We start from the raw sequence: 20,720 nt of genomic DNA, 5'->3' as shown, positions 1-20,720 counted from the left end.
TTTAATTATTATATTCTAACCTAATGTCTTAAAAAATAGTGATAATTTTGATTTGGGTTTTTTGTATGGATACCCTTCTAAATATTGGATTTTACGTGAATACCCTTCCAAAATTGATATTTGCATGTATACCCTTGTAAAATACTTGTTTTGCTATTCTATCTGTTTTTATTCTTATTTTTGCATATATACCCATGCTATCTAACGCCGTTAAAAAATTAACGATTTTAAATTAAAATGACTAAAATACCCTTAATGGGTAGACGTGCAAATAGAAATTCTTATAAGGGTATACAAGCAAATAGTAACTTTATAAGGATATTCATACAATTTTCTATATTTAGAAGGGTATTTACGTAAAAAAATCCTAATAGATGGAAAGAATTTAGATACATTAATTAATGTGATAGCCTTTATAATCCTGTATTTATTAGTAAATGTATTTGGTCCTATGACCAAAGGTTTGTTTTTTTATCATGAATATAACAAAAATATACAATAGGATTTGCAAATTGGCTGTATCTAGATTTACCTCCAGCAATTGATCTGATGATGGGATTAATATCATTAGGGGAGTAGGGTTCAAGCATCGAAGGATGGCAACAAGCATAGGTTCACAGGATCCAAAGGAACCTCGGCCCGTCAGGATTCTCTCTCGTTCTATTACACTATTGGTCTGGTGTCTCGGCAGCTGGGTATTCGTGCAAATACCAATTTTCAAAGGGTATTCGTACAAAATCTGATATTTAGAAGGGTATCTATGCAAAAAACCCTTCTGATTTTACTAAAACTTTTGATGGTTAAATGTTATGGTTTTGATAAATATCTGCGAAGATCCGAGTTCGAACATCTTGACCTTTCCATGTCTTTACCAACTTACTATTCAACCGAGATCTCAGTTCATCTTGGTGCCACCTATCCATTTAGATTGCTAAGATGTCAAAGTTTTAAGAACCTTGTTCTAAATTATTGTTTTTTTCTTCTTTTGCTTGCTAATTATCTGGATTCATCTTGCTTCATTTATTGTAGATGACCCTATAAAAGATTTAGCCTATATGTCTGGACCTTTCTTTTATATACTTCTTGATTGGCATGAAAACAAGATCTTTAAAATATAAAACCTGAATTTTTGTTCCCAATCAAACTCTTTTAGACCTAAAACCTAAAACCCCTTTCTAAACCTGAATTTGCAATCTTGCATCCACAAGTTAGCTGTTTGGACTTCTACGTCAATGGCCAGCTGAGGAGAAATTACCAATTTAAAGTTAAGCTCACTGTTGGCAACTTAGCACTTTTGTCTTGCTTGGTGTTTGGAAATGGTTGCATTAGTTTGATTGGTAGCCTTGATGAGGAAGTCAAAAGATATAACATTTGGTTGTTATAGAATGAATTAAGGTGGTGAAGCTCTCATGTACTGTCATCAGGTAGTTCCTAATATCCAATACGTCAATGGATAGTATAATAGGACTTGGAATTGCTTCGTTTACAAATTAAATTCAAATGAATACATCTAGTTAGCAGCACTGCATTGTCATGATGGATGGTCTCGTAATTATTTTAGTTGGTAATTTTGTACTCGTTTTCTTGTCATCCTTCCTGTATTTGGAAGTGTATAAACTTTTGAGTCAAGGTATATCTTTCATTATGATCGCGCAATTGGCCCACTCTTTTGTCTAGAGGTAGATTGTTTTTTTGTTGATTCTGTACTTAAGAGGCGAAAAAAATGTAAGGGAGAGTTGAAGACAGAAAATTTTAGACATGGAATTGCACTCAAGATTTTAAATACTATGGAATAAAGCTGTTTCGATTTTTTTATAAAACGGAATGCACCATCATCTCGTCCTGTTCCGACATTTGGAATAGAGAATGTCCAAAGATGTACCGATTAGGATGTTTGGATAATAGCAGGATGGTCCTGTCCTGATACTTAGGACGATACCCTATTCCAGTGTCCTGCAGAATGTTCCGTCGGGACTTGAGTCTTCAATCACACTAACGATATTTGGTTCCCGGTTCTACTTGGATGTGTCTATGAAGAAAGATAAGCTTAGAAAATGTACTATAATGACACAGTTCATGTTTTGACGGTTCTATGATATATCATAGAATGGCATGATGCTAAGTAATAGGGCTGGCCAATGCCCAGAACCTCAAGAACAAGCAACAATAATGAGAAAGAAACAAAATTAAGGGAGAATAAATTTGAAGAGAGTGGACTAAAAATTTTACTAATAAAAAAAAAATAACAAAACTCATGTTCAATATCAAAACATGCCTCACAATACTTTCTCCACGATAACCATGGAAATTATGAACTGTTCCCTAAATCACAAAAAAAGAAGCAAGACACAAATCCTCTTTGGACTCCAACAGGCATTCCATACTCAAGCTACTCACAATGCCTCACCACTCTCATGTTCTTAAAGACCAAATACAAAACCACTCGGACTCGGTCACCAACTCTAGTCACCAAACAATTTCAGGAACTATTATTTCTTTTTCAATCTGAAGGCTGTACAGTCATATAGTACACAAATGCTACTCATGGTAAGGAATGCCCTAACTAAACCCACAAGTAATTAGATGCACAGTTTAACATATATCCTAATATAATTAAGATTCACAATTGACATGATAACCAACTCAACTGCAATAAAAATCCCAATAGGACCAGGACAAACCATTGTTTGATGCAACCTTAGTAGATGCCACCTTAGTAGTTTGATGGTTGAGGTGTCTCCTTCATGTCAAAACAATAACCTACCCTCCTTCCACAACAAGCCACAAAAGAGATGAAACCATTCAACTTGCATTATTGGAAGGTCATTAATTGAGTGTACCTTAGACTCCACTTAAACAATGGAATTTTAGGACAGCAGTTGGACCACAAGGTGCTGCCAATGCGAAAACCCTTTAATTTACAATAACTCGATTGTTCCAAACGAGTGCAAGATTGATGATTCTGATATTTGATAAGATGAGAGAAAGTTTTTTTTTTTTTTTGTGTATCATAACATTTATAATGGACTTGTATATATGAAGCCAAACTGCAAAAGTACATCTCTTCTGTGCCAAAACATTTCTTTAGCATAATAATCACCATTAGTTCCATAAATTAATGAGTACTAGCATAATAAGCATGGATTTCTAAAAATCTCTAATTGACTAAAGAGCTCTTATATTAATAATTTGACAAATAATATTGCTGAATAATTTATTTTTATTCGGTCCTTCTTATCAAAAGCACAAGAATTTTGTCAAAACAGAAGCTTGTAGTCAATATTATATGAGCAATATATTATTTTTGTGAGTTTCATTTCTATAAAAGAATATAATGGCTATGTTACTGTTGTTGTACCACTTGTTGCCAATATATAGAAAAGTCCCTTTTCTCTATAATTTTAAGTAAAGGAATTGATGTGTGGATGTAAACTGGATTGTATGAAAAGGGACTTTGGGTTTATCTTGTTATTATGGCAGGCCCCGTCACAGGTTGAAAAATGTGGTACTTTGGTAGGCCCCCTCACAGGCTAGAAATGTGGAACAATAATGTGCAGGCCCCGCCACAGGCTAAAAATGTGATACTTTGGTAGGCCCCCTCACATGCTAGAAATGTGGAACTATAATGTGCAGGCCCCGCCACAGGCTGAAAATGTGATACTTTGGTAGGCCCCCTCACAGGCTAGAAATGTGGAACTATAATGTGCAGGCCCCGCCACAGGCTGAAAATGTGATATTTTGGGAGGCCCCCTCACAGGCTAGAAATGTGGAACTATAATGTGCAGGCCCCGCCACAGGCTGAAAATGTGATACTTTGGCAGGCCCCATCACAGGCTAGAAATGTGAAACTATAATGTGCAGGCCCCGCCACAGGCTGAAAATGTGATAATTTGGTTGCCCCACCACAGGCTGAGAAATGTGACCGAGATTTGACCCAAAGTCGGAAAGATAATTAAACCGGATCAAGTTGAAGAAATGACATTGAGACTATAATACATGTTTATGAGCTATCATATGCTATATATTTCTTGTGTGGCTGGATTTTTATTGATGATTGATGTACATACTTGTATCGATTATTTGAGCTTTGATAGCCGGTTTATGACTTCATGATATGTGCTTTGACTTGTCGTGGTTTTCAGATTTTTATTATTATTGTGTTGGTGTGGATGTGTAGGGATTCTTACTGGGCTGTAAAGCTCATCCCCTTTTCTTCTTTCTTTTTATCAGAGTTGCAGGATGCTTAGATTTGGATGGGATGGGCGCAGAGTGCAGGTATCAGAGTCATTAGCTAGTTAGTTTGTTTGTCCTTCTTTGATGTCGATGAACATTTGAAGATCTTGTAATTGAACTAATTTGTTTATTTGGATATGTCGGACTTGTCTATTTGAATTATTAAATTAATCGTGGATTTATTGGAATTTTGTTAAACATAGGCCTTGCATGATCTTTAGGGCACTGCTCTAGGGCTCATGCGGCCGGTCGCGTGCCGGACCCGGGAGTTGGGTTCGGGGCGTGACAGAGTGGTATCAGAGCTTAAGGTTAAGGTATCCTAGGGTTTAGGTTCAGGTGAGTGTGAGTGGGGAATTATGATAGGAAAACTATCAGAGTCTTGGTTTATAATCACTTAAGATTGTAACAGGAATGATATTATAATCTAAGGTTTAAGACCACTAGATACTGTGGCCTTAGTGGCATTAGAGTTTGAGGTTTAAGATCATTGGGAATTGTGACCAGTTGGAATCTAAGCATATGTTTAAGATCACTAGGGATCGTGACAGAAATATATCATAGCTTAAGGTTATGATCATTCGGGACATGATAATTAAATTCAATGCTTAAGTTGTAAGATCACTAGGCATTGTGATAAAATGTATGCATCGGTTTGGTTTTCGATGCATACGGAAGGAAAGTATAAATTATCTTTGATCATGATAAGAGAGGTTTGACCTAAGATAAGTGTAGGTCAACAATGGCATATCGAGTATACCATGTTCAGATATTATTTAAATGATTTAAAAGTTCAAATTTGATTTGGGTTTTGATGTGATCATACTTTTGGTTTTGCTGCTAATTATTAGAGTGGGATTTGTACGTTGATTTAGTATTGGAGTAAGCTAAGGAGATTTCATAATATTGAAAGGATCGTTCTTCGAAGTTGAAAATGTATGTGGATTATATTTGGTGTTGGCATGTTGGATATTGCAAATAGGTCTATTTCCTATGGATGTATTTGATTATTTTGAGGCCATAGAGTATGCATATTGATGGGAGAATTCTAATTATTTGAATTCTCATGTTTGGATTGGGCTCCTGAATTTTCTTATAATTGTTGGAGATTATTGGATGTGTTAATCTAAAACTCGAGCCTAGATTTAAGATTTGAGCATGGATCTTTTGTCATTGTTGATGAAGCCACTAATAAATGTCATATTGAGTAGAGACTTCGGTCATGAGATGCTTACATGAATTATCATATATAGCATTGTTGATGGATGTTAAGAATCTTGGTGAAGAAAGATCTGGAGGTTCTGCTCAATTGAAGTTCTAAAATTTGGATTTTTCTTAATCTCGGTGCAAAGTGATGCTTTGGTTAGAAATCATTTTATGACTTTAGAGATTTTGATGAGTTAGATCAGAGTGCGCAGCGGAAGTATAGTGGTTTGAGTTAATTTGAAACTGATTAGAAAAAGAAAAATATTTAATAATAATACCTTGATCTGAAAGGTATTATTATGGAACACTTGAGATAGTTTCTAATAGAGGAGAATGTCGTTGATTCTTTGTCTACTAGAAGTAGTTGTGGGCTCTCCTATTTTTGATAATTCTAAGAAGAATTTTGGGGCATCTCAAATTTAGCGTTAACGGATTGATAGCTCTGTGATTAAGCTTGGGCCTGGAATGATTTAACATAGTTCTTCGACTCCTAGCTCTGGTTTTCCTAGGATAAAGGTTGATCATTTAATCACAGGCAAAGTTAAGAAAAAAAAAATAAAAAAAAATGATTATAGAATATTAAAAGTATTTGATACTAAAGATTTCTCCTATTTTTGTCAAACCAATTATGATCTCTATGTAGAGTCAAGAGAAATTAATTTCCTTGGGATATAATTACGGCATTTTAATCCAAAGTTGGGAGTTTGGAATTCTTTTGAAGGAGATCAAAAGAACTTACTACGTGTGGTAAATAGAAAGGATCAAGTTTTGAGATGCTGTGATTTTTGTATGTCAAAATCTTGTGAGTAGGTACTCCGAGAGGGGGACTATTTGAGATCTCAGGGATGATATGACGGATGCATATTTTTAAAGTTTGAGGCTTCAAGTAAGTTAATTTCGAGGACGAAATTTTTTTAAGGAGGAGAGTATGTAATACCCGGAACCAAAAAAAAAAATGGTTTGATGGGCCGGCCCGAAGAAGCCGGGCCCATCTATCAAATACGATCGTGCCCTAGGCACGATCGTGGAAGGGGAAACGCGGAGAGAGGGGTGAAGGGGGTGGGGCGGCGGCGTGAGGGGAGGTCGGTCGTCGGGGGAGGCGACTCGCCGGAGGGGATCGAGCGCCGGAGAGGGAGATCCAGCCGGCCGCGGAGGGGGGGAAAGCCTTCCTCTTTCCTTCGGTGAAGACCCTCCATTTCTCCGCCGATTCCTCGCCGGAAAGGCCGCCGGAGCACCCATCGGACCGAGGTAAGCGTGGATCCTTTCTTTGCGCTTCATTTCCTAGAATTAGGGCGGTGATGGTGGGGATTTGACCGACGAGACCGTCGGAGAAGGATCCGAAACAGGGGTACCCTGTTTCGGCTTTTCTCCTTCGGATTTCGTCGCCGCCGGCCACCGGGTTGGCCGGGATTCATGGCAGGTGAGGTTGGTTGGGACTGTGCGAGGGTCGGAGAGGGATTTCTGGGTTGATTGAAGATGGGGGATGGGGGATCCGAGGCCTTTTTCCTCGTGATCCCGTTGTCTTCTCTTCCCCTCGTTGGTTTGCCGCCGACCGACCACCATCTCCGGTGGTGCCACAGTTGAGGGCCGTCACAGGCCGGCTGTCGTCGCCAAGGATGGGCACCCTGGTGGCTGTGCCATCCAAATTCGCGAAGAGAGGGAGATGGATCGGCTTCCCTCATTTTGAGAAGGAGGAAGAGTTTTCTCTCTCCTCTCTTCTCTCTCCTAGGTTCTCTCTACTTGAATTATTTCTCTCACCATTTTCTCTCTCTAGATTGGAGTTTTCTCTCTCTAGTTTGATCCGAGGAGATCATTGTTTGTAAGGATTGCTGGATAGTCGTGGGTCAATGGAGAGTTTTGGGTTGTCAGATACTCCGGATAATTTTTAATATTGATTTGGTTCTGTAGGGCAACAAACTGTTGGACAAAGAGACATTGAGCAAGGTTCTACGCACCCTAGTTCGTAGATCACGGTGGTCTGTCTGGGTTGTCAGCAAAGGGTAAGGATCCTTGTACGCCAAACCTGCATGATATAATATTTTTATACTTAGATATGTATGATATGCTATAATTCAGATAAATCAAAAATAGTTTTATATTAAATTATATTTTGATCGTGTTGGCTTGTGGTTGATATTATGATCGTATTCGCTTGTGGTTGGTATTATGATGGATGCATGCATGCGCATAACTTACACCTACATAATTGGACTGATGGATGTGGTGCTCTAAACTAACTATGTGATATTGGTTGCCCCGTCACGGGCTGGAAACGTGACCGTGGTTAGTTTAAAGCTGGAAGTAAATATAAAGGAATTGATGTGTGGATGTAAACTGGATTGTATGAAAAGGGACTTTGGGTTTATCTTGTTATTATGGCAGGCCCCGTCACAGGTTGAAAAATGTGGTACTTTGGTAGGCCCCCTCACAGGCTAGAAATGTGGAACAATAATGTGCAGGCCCCGCCACAGGCTGAAAATGTGATACTTTGGTAGGCCCCCTCACAGGCTAGAAATGTGGAACTATAATGTGCAGGCCCCGCCACAGGCTGAAAATGTGATACTTTGGTAGGCCCCCTCACAGGCTAGAAATGTGGAACTATAATGTGCAGGCCCCGCCACAGGCTGAAAATGTGATATTTTGGTAGGCCCCCTCACAGGCTAGAAATGTGGAACTATAATGTGCAGGCCCCGCCACAGGCTGAAAATGTGATACTTTGGCAGGCCCCATCACAGGCTAGAAATGTGGAACTATAATGTGCAGGCCCCGCCACAGGCTGAAAATGTGATAATTTGGTTGCCCCACCACAGGCTGAGAAATGTGACCGAGATTTGACCCAAAGTCGGAAAGATAATTAAACCGGATCAAGTTGAAGAAATGACATTGAGACTATAATACATGTTTATGAGCTATCATATGCTATATATTTCTTGTGTGGCTGGATTTTTATTGATGATTGATGTACATACTTGTATCGATTATTTGAGCTTTGATAGCCGGTTTATGACTTCATGATATGTGCTTTGACTTGTCGTGGTTTTCAGATTTTTATTATTATTGTGTTGGTGTGGATGTGTAGGGATTCTTACTGGGCTGTAAAGCTCATCCCCTTTTCTTCTTTCTTTTTATCAGAGTTGCAGGATGCTTAGATTTGGATGGGATGGGCGCAGAGTGCAGGTATCAGAGTCATTAGCTAGTTAGTTTGTTTGTCCTTCTTTGATGTCGATGAACATTTGAAGATCTTGTAATTGAACTAATTTGTTTATTTGGATATGTCGGACTTGTCTATTTGAATTATTAAATTAATCGTGGATTTATTGGAATTTTGTTAAACATAGGCCTTGCATGATCTTTAGGGCACTGCTCTAGGGCTCATGCGGCCGGTCGCGTGCTGGACCCGGGAGTTGGGTTCGGGGCGTGACAGAACTTTTTCTTTTTTGGTCGAATTTGGCAATTGTTTGTGTTGTTTCTAGATTTTTTTTTTCTTAGCATTGTCTATGTAAAAATTTATATTTTTGTCAGTATTTGGCAATGGTTTTCTATGATTTGGAGCTTAATTAAAATGAAGAATTTATATTTTTGCCTCTATTTGGAGAGTTTTTTTTGTCTATGTGTTGTTTCCAGATTGTTTCCCTTTTTTCATTTCGAGTGAAAACTATTTGTAGTTTTCATTAATATGCTAATTTTATTTGTTTCACTCTTCTTGATATCATAGGTTTGTTGAATGGAAATTGAAAATGAGGATCGAGTACTTCTGATAAAGTTCACTCCATCATCATTTATATTTCCTCATAATGTCTAAATCCTGTGAGGTCCCATTTTACATTTTGAAGATGGTTTCCTTGACATGGTTTCTGATATTAGTAGTAGTATATAGTCTTAAGAAAAAAACGATCTTCTTCTTCTTCTTCCTCTGAAAAGAAATGAAGGGCTATTTGGTTTACTATGCTTCATTCCCTTCTATAATTCAATTGTTTATTTGGTGCGTTCGTTTGTCCATCTCATGTTAGTGTGTGTGATCCAGACTTTTTTTTTTTCAAAAACAAATATTACTTTCTGAATGTGAAGGTAAAATGATTGAAAATGGTGATTGACACAGGTGTTTCATTTTTTCCTTCCTGCAGAATCTTTCCAACAAGATTTTATTGAATGCTGTTAAAGGTAAGTGCTTTCCTAGTATTTTATTTTAAAAAATTAATCTATGCCTATGCTTTTAATATCAAATGGCCAATCTAGTTTTTTTTTTTTCCTCTGAACTAATTTTTGTGACCTTTCAGAATTTTCTCCATTGAAACTCCGCATTGGGGGCTCCTTGCAAGATAAGGTCATATATGGCGTGGATCCTCAACAGCCATGTACTCCTTTTGTTAAGAAAAAATCTGAGATGTTTGGTTTTTCTCAAGGCTGCCTACCCATGCATAGATGGGATGAACTCAATGGTTTCTTCAAAAAAGCCAGGTACTTTGATTATTTAAACTTCCTATAAATGCCTCATGGACTAGTTTTTCCCTTGATCCCACTAGAAAAATTCTGTTAGGATAGTATGCGTCCATAATGAATGCTTTCGTGGTAGGCGTATCCTGCATTTCTCATTGCTCTCTTCATAAATTCTGTCTAATCCGATGCATTCTCGCTTCAGAGCTGTAATCATTTTTGGGCTGAATGCCCTTAATGGAAGGGTTCATTTGCCGGGTGGTTCTTTAGGAGGACCCTGGAACTCCACCAACGCTGCATCTTTTATTCACTACACTGTCAATAAGGGTTACACTATCCATGGTTGGGAGCTTGGTAAGAGTCATGTCCCATTTAGATTCCTCACTTCATAAAGATTTTGCTCAATAGAGATAGTACTGAAGTTAGAATAAACAATGACAAAAGATTAACAAACAGCTGATCTAATTCAATGGGATGTTAAAAATCTTTTATATTTAATTTACATCGATTTCTGTTAAGATAAGGATGCGTATGAATTTTTGCTTCTAACTAATATCATCCGGATGCACAACCAAAACCGGTTTCAGCCTGGGGAAGAGATGGTGATCTCCAAGCTATGGATCACTGCCGCGTGTCGTCTCCGAGACGAGGGATGAGAAGGAATCTTTTTTGGTCCCTGTATCCGTTTATGCGATATAAGTATTTAAGTTGGATGCTTGCCCACGCTGGGCCCTTTCTTGACCCCTTAGAAAAAGAAATGGGACCCACCCACAAGTTTTACCTATTTTTGACTATTTTTTATATCCACCACTAATGCTAGGAATGAGAGCTTAGTACTAAAGTAGGGTGACATTTCGGCTAAGATCCATGGGCTCATCTCATAGGCAAATATATATATATATATATATATATATATATATATATATATATATATATATATAGACTAATGGAACAGCAGATTGAGTGGCTTCATATGTGATCAACTATTTTAAAAATATTTTGCGGATGAAAGAGATCTATCTAGTGCACTCCAAAATTTATTATTTTTTAATTTTTTTACTGTACAATATATCCATACACCATAATATATATATATATATATATTATTGTAATAAGTTTAGTAATAGAGGAGGGAGGGACATTTTAGTAATAGGATTAGGCATCCGGCCCCGCATTTAATCGACGCTCACGCGTTTTGAACCTGAGCCGCTTCGGTGAAATCTTAGCCCCATTCCAACTGTGCTATCATCTTAATCATAAATAATATTTTCTGGCTAGTTTTGTTGGGTGATGTTATGGATTATATCACGTACAGATAGACAACCATTTCTGATAATATATCACATAACTGGATTATTATTACTTTCTAAAAAGGCATGTCAAGCAATTACAGCACACATGGATCATTATTCATGAGGACAAGTGCATATTTCGAATCTTTAACTCATGGAGTACGGTAAAGGTTTCCTGCAGGGGGGTTGCAGTCGGCCACGCATTCCGCTCGCGTATTATAACAACGTGACCCGCGTCCATGGGCTGGGCAGCAGTAGCAGGGACGCCCAGAAATGCAAACGTCAATATAGCACGGCTCTGGGCCTTGACCTATCCAAAAGACGTTCAAGGTTAGAAACTATATTAGCCTAGTTTGGCCATAATTTAAAATTGACGATCAAATATTATGATACAAAGATTTAAAACTAGTAAAGAAATACAAGTTGCAAGAACATGATTTAGCTTTTTCTACACCAAAAAAATCATAACTGTGTTTTTAATGAATGAATACTGGTTAAGGTACTATTTTCTTTCAGTGTTGCCAGTCTTCTTCATCTTTTCTCACGAAAAGAGATAGACACTGTTGGGAGAAAACCCAAGTCATGCCATCTCAGAAGCGCCCGACCAAAGAGCGCCGACCAGAGAGGCGCCCGACCAAAGAGCGCCGACCAGAGAGGCGCCCGACCAAAGAGCGCCGACCAGAGAGGCGCTCGACTAGAAAGTACCGACCAGAAGCAATCCCGCCACAGGACACTCCGCTAGGCGACCAGCTCGGCTCGGCACCCGTGCCAGGCCCATGCCTTAGCCGAATACCCAATTTTCGTCTAACCCTTTAAAGGATCTGACAACTAAATACATGACTCCACTACAACCTGCCACCATCCCTAAGCCATCAAGGCACGAGATCTCCGCAGGTATTCGGCACGGCCTATCATTAATGCATGAGACCCCCTCAGGCCTCTGATGCACTCAGTCATTAAATGAACACGGCTCAAGATGATCTCCGGATCACTGAACCATCAAAGCGTATGGCTCTTCCTGACCGCTGGTTCACTCAACAATTAATGCACTTACCATCTACGAACCCCAGGCCCACCACGGCCGGCGGTTCAACCACCCCAATGGGTCCGATCAACCGCGACAACTCCCTGACTCCGGTCTGATCCAGCCTTATTCTCCACTACGCCATTAATGAGCAAAATCGTGCCTAATTATCACAAAAGAGGACAAATCCCCCTGTCACCTCCCAGGTAACATAATATCTTCCTATAAAAGGGAACCTGGGGGAAGGAGGGAAGGGACGACACAGAACGGACACAAATATACACAAAAAAGAACAAACATTCCTCCTCCTTTACTCCCTCCACATATTAGCCTCCTCTGACTTAAGCTTCGGAGGGCCGGCGCCGGAAAGCCCGGCCACCGGCTTTTTTGCAGGACTCTCCGGGAGGACGCCACCAGTCGACGCACCGTCATCCACCGTCCCGGCAGCGGAGCTCCTCCCCTCTTGGTTCGCGGCAGCCCCCGGGTCCAATTTCCAGCAACAGACATAGATAGCGGAAGAGAGGGAGGAAGGCAAACGAACAGAGTAACCTAATACTTACATTGATTCTGAGCAAAGAGTCCTGCAAGGACGAAGAAAACCAAAGCCAAACGCATGGTCTTCATGGCGAACGTACCCAAGGGAATTGAAGAAGATAATCACAAGGCTACCTTTACACTATCAAACAGGAGGTAACACCGAGGCTTTTAAAAGCCATCAAACGGTGTAAATGAGGAAACTAAATATCTTATGGAAATTATTTTGGGTGGGAGTTACTAAATATATTTTCTTTAAAAAGGTTGCTATATATCGATGCCGAATGGAATTGGAAGACAATTATAAGGCTGCTTTTTTTGGCCAATCAAACAAGGACTTTTAAACCATATGGAAACTAAATATCTTCTCTTTAGTTATGGTGACAAAATCTTTCATGGTGGGAATCAGTATATATATATATATTCTTTAAAAAGGTTGTGACAGATACATATAATGAATCGAATTAAACAAGGCAATCAATCACAAGGCTGTCATTTCCCATAAAACAAGAGACAGGCCGTCCAAGGTGTAGGTAAGGAAACTCAATATCCTCTCTCTAATTGAGCATATCCTCAAAAACTTGGTGAGAAAACCTTTCATAATCAATCTCAGTAAATATATATATAATATGTGCGCACTGAATTAAATTAAAAAATATGATAACTTTTTTTCAATCAAATAAAGGACCGGAGCAAGAACCTAAGTCTATGTGTCTAAATAAGATTGCTTCACTATCGTTCCAGCATCTTGATCAGCATATTTTAAGAACATTTTCTATCTTAAGTATTTATTTTTAATATATAAAAAATAAGGTAGATAAAAGTTCATTTTTCTTAAAAAATTATATTAGAAATCAGTAAATATATTTTTTTAATAAAAAGTTGCTACAGATATATATAATGAATCAAATTAAAGAAGACAATTAATTACAAGGCTGTCATTTCCAAACAGGAGACAAGTCGTCCAACGTGTAAATAAGGAAACTAAATATCTTCTCTTTCATTAAGCAGATCTTTACAGATTCGGCGAGAAAAACTTTAATGGTTTCAGCAAAAAAAGAAGAACTTTAATGGTGAGAATCAATACATGACTTTTATATATGTATATATACCGAATTGAATTAAAAATATAGACACAAGCCTTTTTTTTATCTAAAAATAATTTAGATCCATGCGTCTAGATAGAATCGCCCCACTACCATCCCAGCATCCCGATCGGCATCTCTTGAAATATTTTCTATCCTAAGTACCTTTCTAAATATTGGAATAGGGTGGAATAAAGGTACATTTCTTTTTATGAAAAAACCATGACAATCTTTACAAGTGCGATATATTGCTATACTTTAAATTGAGCATCCGCCCTCGTTTAGATCTTATTGGCTAGTCCGTGCGATTTTTGGAAAATAGACACCATGAGGAACGTAGCATATGAGAACAATGGCCTCTAACAAAATTTGTTGTCGACACTCAGTATGCTTCGCCATTTCATACCATACCATATATCAATATTGTAATAGATGGTACCGATATAGGGTCTGATATGAAGATGGTAAACCTTGGTCTCCGACATAGCCTGCCATTTTTGATGGGTTAGCTGGGCAAGATGGAGCCCATGAGCATACGGCTTTGTAGGATATTAACATGGAGAACCACAAAGCCTCTTGCTTCTAGCGCTATCCCTTTGGAAAACTTTGTTTGAAGCATGGGCATTGTAACTCTTGGTTTGTATCGGTATTAGGTTCACAACAATATGATGTTTTATGTTTTTGAAATTTCAACCCTTAATAACCGCAGCTGGTTTAAACTGATATATTATTGATGGAGATTTTCTAATCTATTTTTTTTCAATTTTAAACACATATTTTAATTATTATATTCTAACCTGTGGAGTGATTGATCATAACCCTATTTGATTTTGATGAGCTCAAAGCATTTGAGCATATCTCTTGTTTACTAATGAATTCAATTAAGTGTTTCAGTGAAAATCTTCTCTAAGTGTCTCTAGACTTGGTTCATAATATTTTGGATAAGTTAAGAAGTCAGCCTGAACCAAAGTTTGAGACTCGAGTCGACTCCAAGCGTATCAAGTTCACTGGCACGGGCTCGAGTTGACTCCGGATCAGTACGAGTCGACTCCGACTGAGAACAGACAGACGAACAGAAAGCATCAACTCAAAATCTGTCAGCGAGTCGACTCCTGAAGTGCGCGAGTCGACTCCGATGTTCACCGAGTCGACTCCAGGGTAGTAAGAGTCGACTCCAAGGAGTCACAGGCAGAAAAAGTTAGAGAGCAGTTTTCGGGTCTGAAGTTCGAGTCGACTCCAGTGGAACGCGAGTCGACTCCGATGGTTGGCAGGTCGACTCCAAAGAAAGTGAGAGTCGACTCTCAGAGGAACACAAGAAAAAAGTCAGAAAGCATTTTTCGGACTCTGAGATTCGAGTCGACTCCCGCAATACGCGAGTCGACTCCGAGACTCCGCGACCACAAGGAAGACAGAAGATCAAGTTACTGCCTCTGAGATTCGAGTCGACTCCAAGGCAGCTTCACATTAAAAAGGCAGAAGACCAAGTTTCGGAAACTGAGAGCCGAGTCGACTCCGAGGAAGTTCGAGTCGACTCCAAGACTGGACGAGCCAAAAGACAGAAGATCGGGAGTTCGGGCTCTGAGAGACGAGTCGACTCCTAGGACAGTCGAGTCGACTCGAGTGGACCAAATTCAAAAAATGGATCCACGGACTTCATGGGATGAGCCGACTCCGAGAAAGCCAGGTCAGCTCCAGAAGTTGGCGAGTCGACTCTGGGTCAAGACGAGTCGACTCCCAGTCGCGAAGGCAACTTTAATTCAAATCTGGAACAGTTGCCGAGTCGACTCCAGAAAAGCATGAGTCGACTCCCGCTACAGCCGAGTCGACTCCTGATCGCGCGAGTCGACTCCAACCCACCAACGGACACATTGTCAGGCTGCGCAGAGTGTGCAGAACGGGCAGTAAAAGGTCTCTAACGGCTAGATTCCATGGGGGTTGGTTTAAATAGCCACAGAGGACTGTAGCAAGGCAGAGAACAACCATTCCACTCCAAGTAATCAAGCATTCAATCTCTGCAACCTGTTCTTCAACGAAAAAGAGGGAAGAGCTGCATTAACTGCATCCACCTACATCTTTCCAGCAATTAAAGAAGCCTCCTCCTGCATTCAAGTCGACTACACATTCAAGAGGAGACCCGGAGTTCAAGAAGCCATTCCTTCACTCCAACTCAAAGCGTTTGAGGGCTTCTAAACTCTTTCCAGATTATATTGTTTTTCATCTGCTTTTGAGAAGCTTAGTTTTCTGTTTGTCTATTTTATTTACAACTTGTATTTGCTTGGTTCAATCGGGAGATTGAATCAAGGGTATTGAGGTTAGTTGGTGAGCCGAGTGTAAAACCAACGTGTGTAAGGGTTCGATTGTGATCCCAGGAAAACAATCGGGGTGGTTCTAGTCGGTGAGCCTGGAAAAACCGACCGAGTTCGTTGTGAGCTCGTAAAACAACAAGTTAGGTTGTGAGCTTGGAAAACAACCGGCTGTAATCCAAGGGGTTATAGTGAATTCCCAAGTGAGACTTGGGGAGTGGACGTAGGAGCAAGGGTTAGCTCCGAACCACTATAAAACTTGGTGTTTGTGTTTGATTGTCTCTCTTCTTCTTCCTCTCATATCACTCACAGCACATAGCATTTAATTAAACAACTTGCAATAGTTTTAATTAGTCATCCACAACGTTTTAAATATCTAAATTATTTTAAAACCCAATTCACCCCCCCCCCCCTCTTGGGTTGTCTATCTGGGCAACAAGTGGTATCAGAGCCTAAACTCTTCTACCCTAAGAGTCAAAGATCAAAATGACAACCCCATTTGGATCTTCCCACATTGAGGGTCAGTCCACCCAAAGACCCCCTTTCTTTAATGGATCCGATTACTCATACTGGAAGGCTAGGATGAGAATATTCATCCAAGCCCAAGACTATGAGATGTGGACCATTGTAGTAAATGGCCCATACATCCCATCCATATATGTAGAGGGTGTCACTGTACCCAAACTAGAAAAGGATTGGGATGAGCATGACATGAGAAAGGCACAACTTAATTCTAAAGCTATGAATGTGCTTTATTGTGCCTTAGATAGAAATGAATTCAATAGGGTCTCAACTTGCAATTCTACAAAAGAGATTTGGGACAGACTTGAAGTGACCCATGAGAGCACGAATCAAGTCAAAGAATCCAAAATAAATATTTTGGTTCATAAGTATGAACTATTTAAAATGGATTCTAATGAAACAATTACATGCATGTTCACTAGGTTTACTGACATTGTCAATGGCCTAAAAAGCCTTGGCAAGAACTATACTAACAGTGAGCTTGTCAGAAAAATCCTTCGGTGTCTACCAAGGTCATGGGAAGCTAAAGTGACGGCAATCCAAGAAGCCAAGGACTTGAACAAGTTACCACTTGAGGAGCTTCTTGGATCCCTAATGACGCACGAGCTAACCATGAAGCAACACAACGAGGAAGAGTCCTCCCATAAGAAAAAGGTAATAGCTCTTAAATCTACTACATCTAACAAGGACTTGTCTTGCAGTAGCAGCAGTGAAGAAGAAGAACATGAGGAGGATGATGGTGAGGCTCTTCTTGTGCGCAAATTCAGAAAATTCATCAACCACAAGAAGTTCTATCATCAAAGGAGAGGCCCCTCAAATTCCTACCGCAAGGACAAAGATAAGGAAAGGGAAAATGAGGGGATTGGGTGTTACGAGTGCAAGAAGCCGGGTCACATAAGAGCTGAGTGCCCTTTACTGAAGAAGGGGAGCAAGTACAAGAAGAAGAAGGCTCTTGTCACAACACTATCCGACTCCGACTCATCATCCTCTTCATCGGATGATGAACAAGAAGAAAAGGCCAATTTCTGCTTCATGGCCAATGAAAATGAGGTAACATCCGAATCGCATCTTGATTTTTCTTTTGATGAACTTTATGATGCATTTAATGAATTAATGATAGAGTATAAGGCCATAAATCTTAAGAATAAAGAACTAAAAATAGCTAATCAATCATACCTACATAAATACGATAAATTAGTTAAGGATAAGGATTTAATCACCAAAGAAAATATAGACCTTAAGACAAGCAACCAACTTTTAACTCAAAAGACTAATACCTTAACTAAGGATAATGAAAAACTAACTAAGGAATTTTCAGAACTTAAAAATCATAAACAAATCTTAAACAAGGATCTCACAAAAGAACTTAATGATCTAAAAGCAGAAAATCAAACACTAACTAAAGAACTTAACAAATACAAACCTTTGGTTGAAAAATTTACATATAGTTCTGAAAAGTTAAATATGATACTCAATAGTCAACGAGCAGTATTTAATAAAGCGGGTTTAGGATATAAACCAAGAAATAAACAAAAATTTCTTAGTAACTTCTTTGTTAAAGCTGGGGAAACTAAAACTAAGAAAATAACCTGTTTTTGTTGTGGAACTATAGGTCATAAAGCAAATGTGTGTAATTTTAGGAAAAGTAAAACAAAAAGAAAAATTAAAAGGGTATGGGTTCCAAAAGGAACCAACATGACTAACCATGAAGGACCCAAGAAAACTTGGGTACCTAAGATGATATAATCTGCTTGTGTAGGAGTGTCTTGCAGCCAAGGTCAACAAAAACTGCTGGTATTTGGATAGTGGGTGCTCAAGGCACATGACGGGTGACAAGGATCAATTTTTCACCCTTGAAGTTAAGAAGGGAGGTGCTGTGACTTTTGGAGACAACAACCAAGGTCACATCATTGGTATTGATAAAGTTCAAATCACCCCTTCTACTTTTATAGATAATGTTAGATATGTTGATGGTCTTAAGCATAACTTATTAAGCATTAGTCAATTATGTGATAAAGGGTATGATGTTATGTTTAAACCATCACTATGCATTATAACAAACCCTAATGATAATAGTTTAGTTTTTAAAGGAATTAGACGTGGAAATGTATATGTTGTAGACCTTGAAGATCTTGCAAAACATAACCAATGTTTAGTTGTTAATGAAACTAAGGATAATGATGCTAGTTGGTTATGGCACCGTAAGTTAGGTCATGCAAGCATGGACACAATAACTAAACTAGTTAAAAGAGATTCCGTGATAGATTTGCCAAAATTAAAATTTGAAAAAAATAAAATATGTGAAGCATGTCAATTTGGCAAACAATCTAGGAACTCATTTAAATCCATAAAATGTGTCTCTACCTCTAGACCTCTAGAATTATTACACATGGACCTATTCGGACCAACTAGAACAACAAGCCTAGGTGGAAATAAATATGGTCTAGTTATTGTAGATGATTATTCTAGGTACGCATGGGTCATGTTCCTAGCACATAAGGATCAAGCATTTTCTGTTTTTAAGAAATTCCATAAATAAGTAACCAATGCTAGAGATACCTCAGTAATAGCTATTAGAAGTGACCATGGTACCGAATTCGAAAATCAGTCATTTGATGAATTTTGTAGTAAAAAGGGGATAACCCATAATTTTTCTGCACCTAGGACACCACAACAAAATGGAGTTGTGGAGAGGAAAAATAGAACTCTAGAGAAAATGGCTAGAACTATGTTATGTGAAAGTAACCTCCCTAAGTACTTTTGGGGAGAAGCCATTAATACTTCTTGTCATATATTAAATAGAGTTCTATTGAGACCCATCATAAAGAAAACACCTTATGAACTTTGGAAAAACAGAAAACCAAAAGTTAACTACTTTCATGTTTTTGGATGTAGGTGTTTTGTTCATAATAATGGGAAAGATAATCTAGGTAAATTTGACTCTAAATCTGATGAGGGAATATTCTTAGGTTACTCTACAACTAGTAAAGCCTATAGAGTCTTTAATAAAAGAACCTTAGTTATAGAAGAATCTATACATGTTGTATTTGATGATTCTAGTGACATCTCCTCTAGTAAGAAAGTTAATTTTGATGATGATGTTGAAATTCTTGAAGAAAAGATAGATGAGATGGCATTACAAGATGATAATCAAAAATTGATTGAAGGAGCATCATCAAGCCAAGAGGCTATTGTGGATCATGGGCTAACTAAAGCTTGGAGGTATGCTCACGGGCATCCTAAGGAACTAATTCTAGATGATCCATCTCAACCGGTTAGGACTAGAGCATCCCTTAGGAATTTAAATAACCATCTAGCTTTTGTCTCACACTTTGAGCCCAAACATATAGAAGAAGCCGAAAATGATGTAAATTGGATAAATGCAATGCAAGAAGAATTAAACCAATTTACTAGAAACAAGGTATGGAATCTAGTAGAGAGACCTTCTGAATATCCAATTATAGGTACTAAATGGATTTATAAAAATAAACTTGATGAAAATGGAACTGTTATAAGGAATAAGGCTAGACTAGTAGCAAAGGGTTATAATCAAGAAGAAGGTATAGATTTTGATAAAACCTTTGCTCCTGTAGCTAGACTTGAGGCTATTAGACTATTATTAGCATATGCATGCTCTAAGGACTTCAAACTATTTCAAATGGATGTAAAAAGTGCATTTTTAAATGGGTATATTAATGAGGAGGTATATGTAGAACAACCTCCTGGTTTTGAAAATCATCAATACCCTAATCATGTATATAAACTGAACAAAGCACTTTATGGTTTAAAACAAGCACCTAGAGCATGGTATGAGAGACTTAGCAAATTCCTATTAGAACATGAATTCTCTAGGGGAAATGTAGATACAACACTATTTCTGAAAAAGCAAAACAAAGATATGTTATTAGTACAGATTTATGTTGATGATATCATTTTCGGTGCTACTAACAATCGCCTCTGCGAAGAATTTGCTAATTTGATGCAGAGTGAATTTGAGATGAGCATGATGGGAGAGCTGAACTACTTCCTCGGGCTTCAAATCAAACAGTCTGAAGGAGGCATCTTCATCAATCAAGCCAAATATATCAAG

At 38.5% G+C, this 20,720-nt stretch overlaps 2 long non-coding RNA genes across 3 annotated transcripts; both read left to right on the top strand.

Moving 5' to 3' along the window:
* Positions 1 to 7,494: 7,494 nt before the first annotated feature.
* On the top strand, positions 7,495 to 9,889 carry LOC120104594 (uncharacterized). 2 transcript variants are annotated; one of them, XR_016397903.1, is made up of 3 exons: positions 7,495 to 8,613; positions 9,536 to 9,597; positions 9,714 to 9,889. It is a non-coding gene; the product is annotated as an uncharacterized LOC120104594 (long non-coding RNA). The 2 variants fall into 2 exon arrangements; XR_015970966.1 differs by having other exon boundaries at positions 7,496 to 8,613; positions 9,561 to 9,597.
* Positions 9,890 to 9,997: 108 nt separating this feature from the next.
* Positions 9,998 to 12,315, top strand: LOC120104598 (uncharacterized). Its single transcript, XR_015970965.1, has 2 exons — positions 9,998 to 10,224; positions 11,333 to 12,315. It is a non-coding gene; the product is annotated as an uncharacterized LOC120104598 (long non-coding RNA).
* The last annotated feature ends 8,405 nt before the right edge of the window (positions 12,316 to 20,720 follow it).

The sequence above is a fragment of the Phoenix dactylifera genome, chromosome 11, assembly GCF_051530095.1.
Source record: "Phoenix dactylifera cultivar Ajwa chromosome 11, Ajwa_hap1_PhDact_Kaust_v1.1, whole genome shotgun sequence".
In the NCBI taxonomy this organism is placed as follows: Eukaryota; Viridiplantae; Streptophyta; class Magnoliopsida; order Arecales; family Arecaceae; genus Phoenix; species Phoenix dactylifera.
The sequence above is the reverse complement of the archived record's forward strand: the minus strand, read 5'-3'. Positions and strand labels throughout refer to the sequence as shown.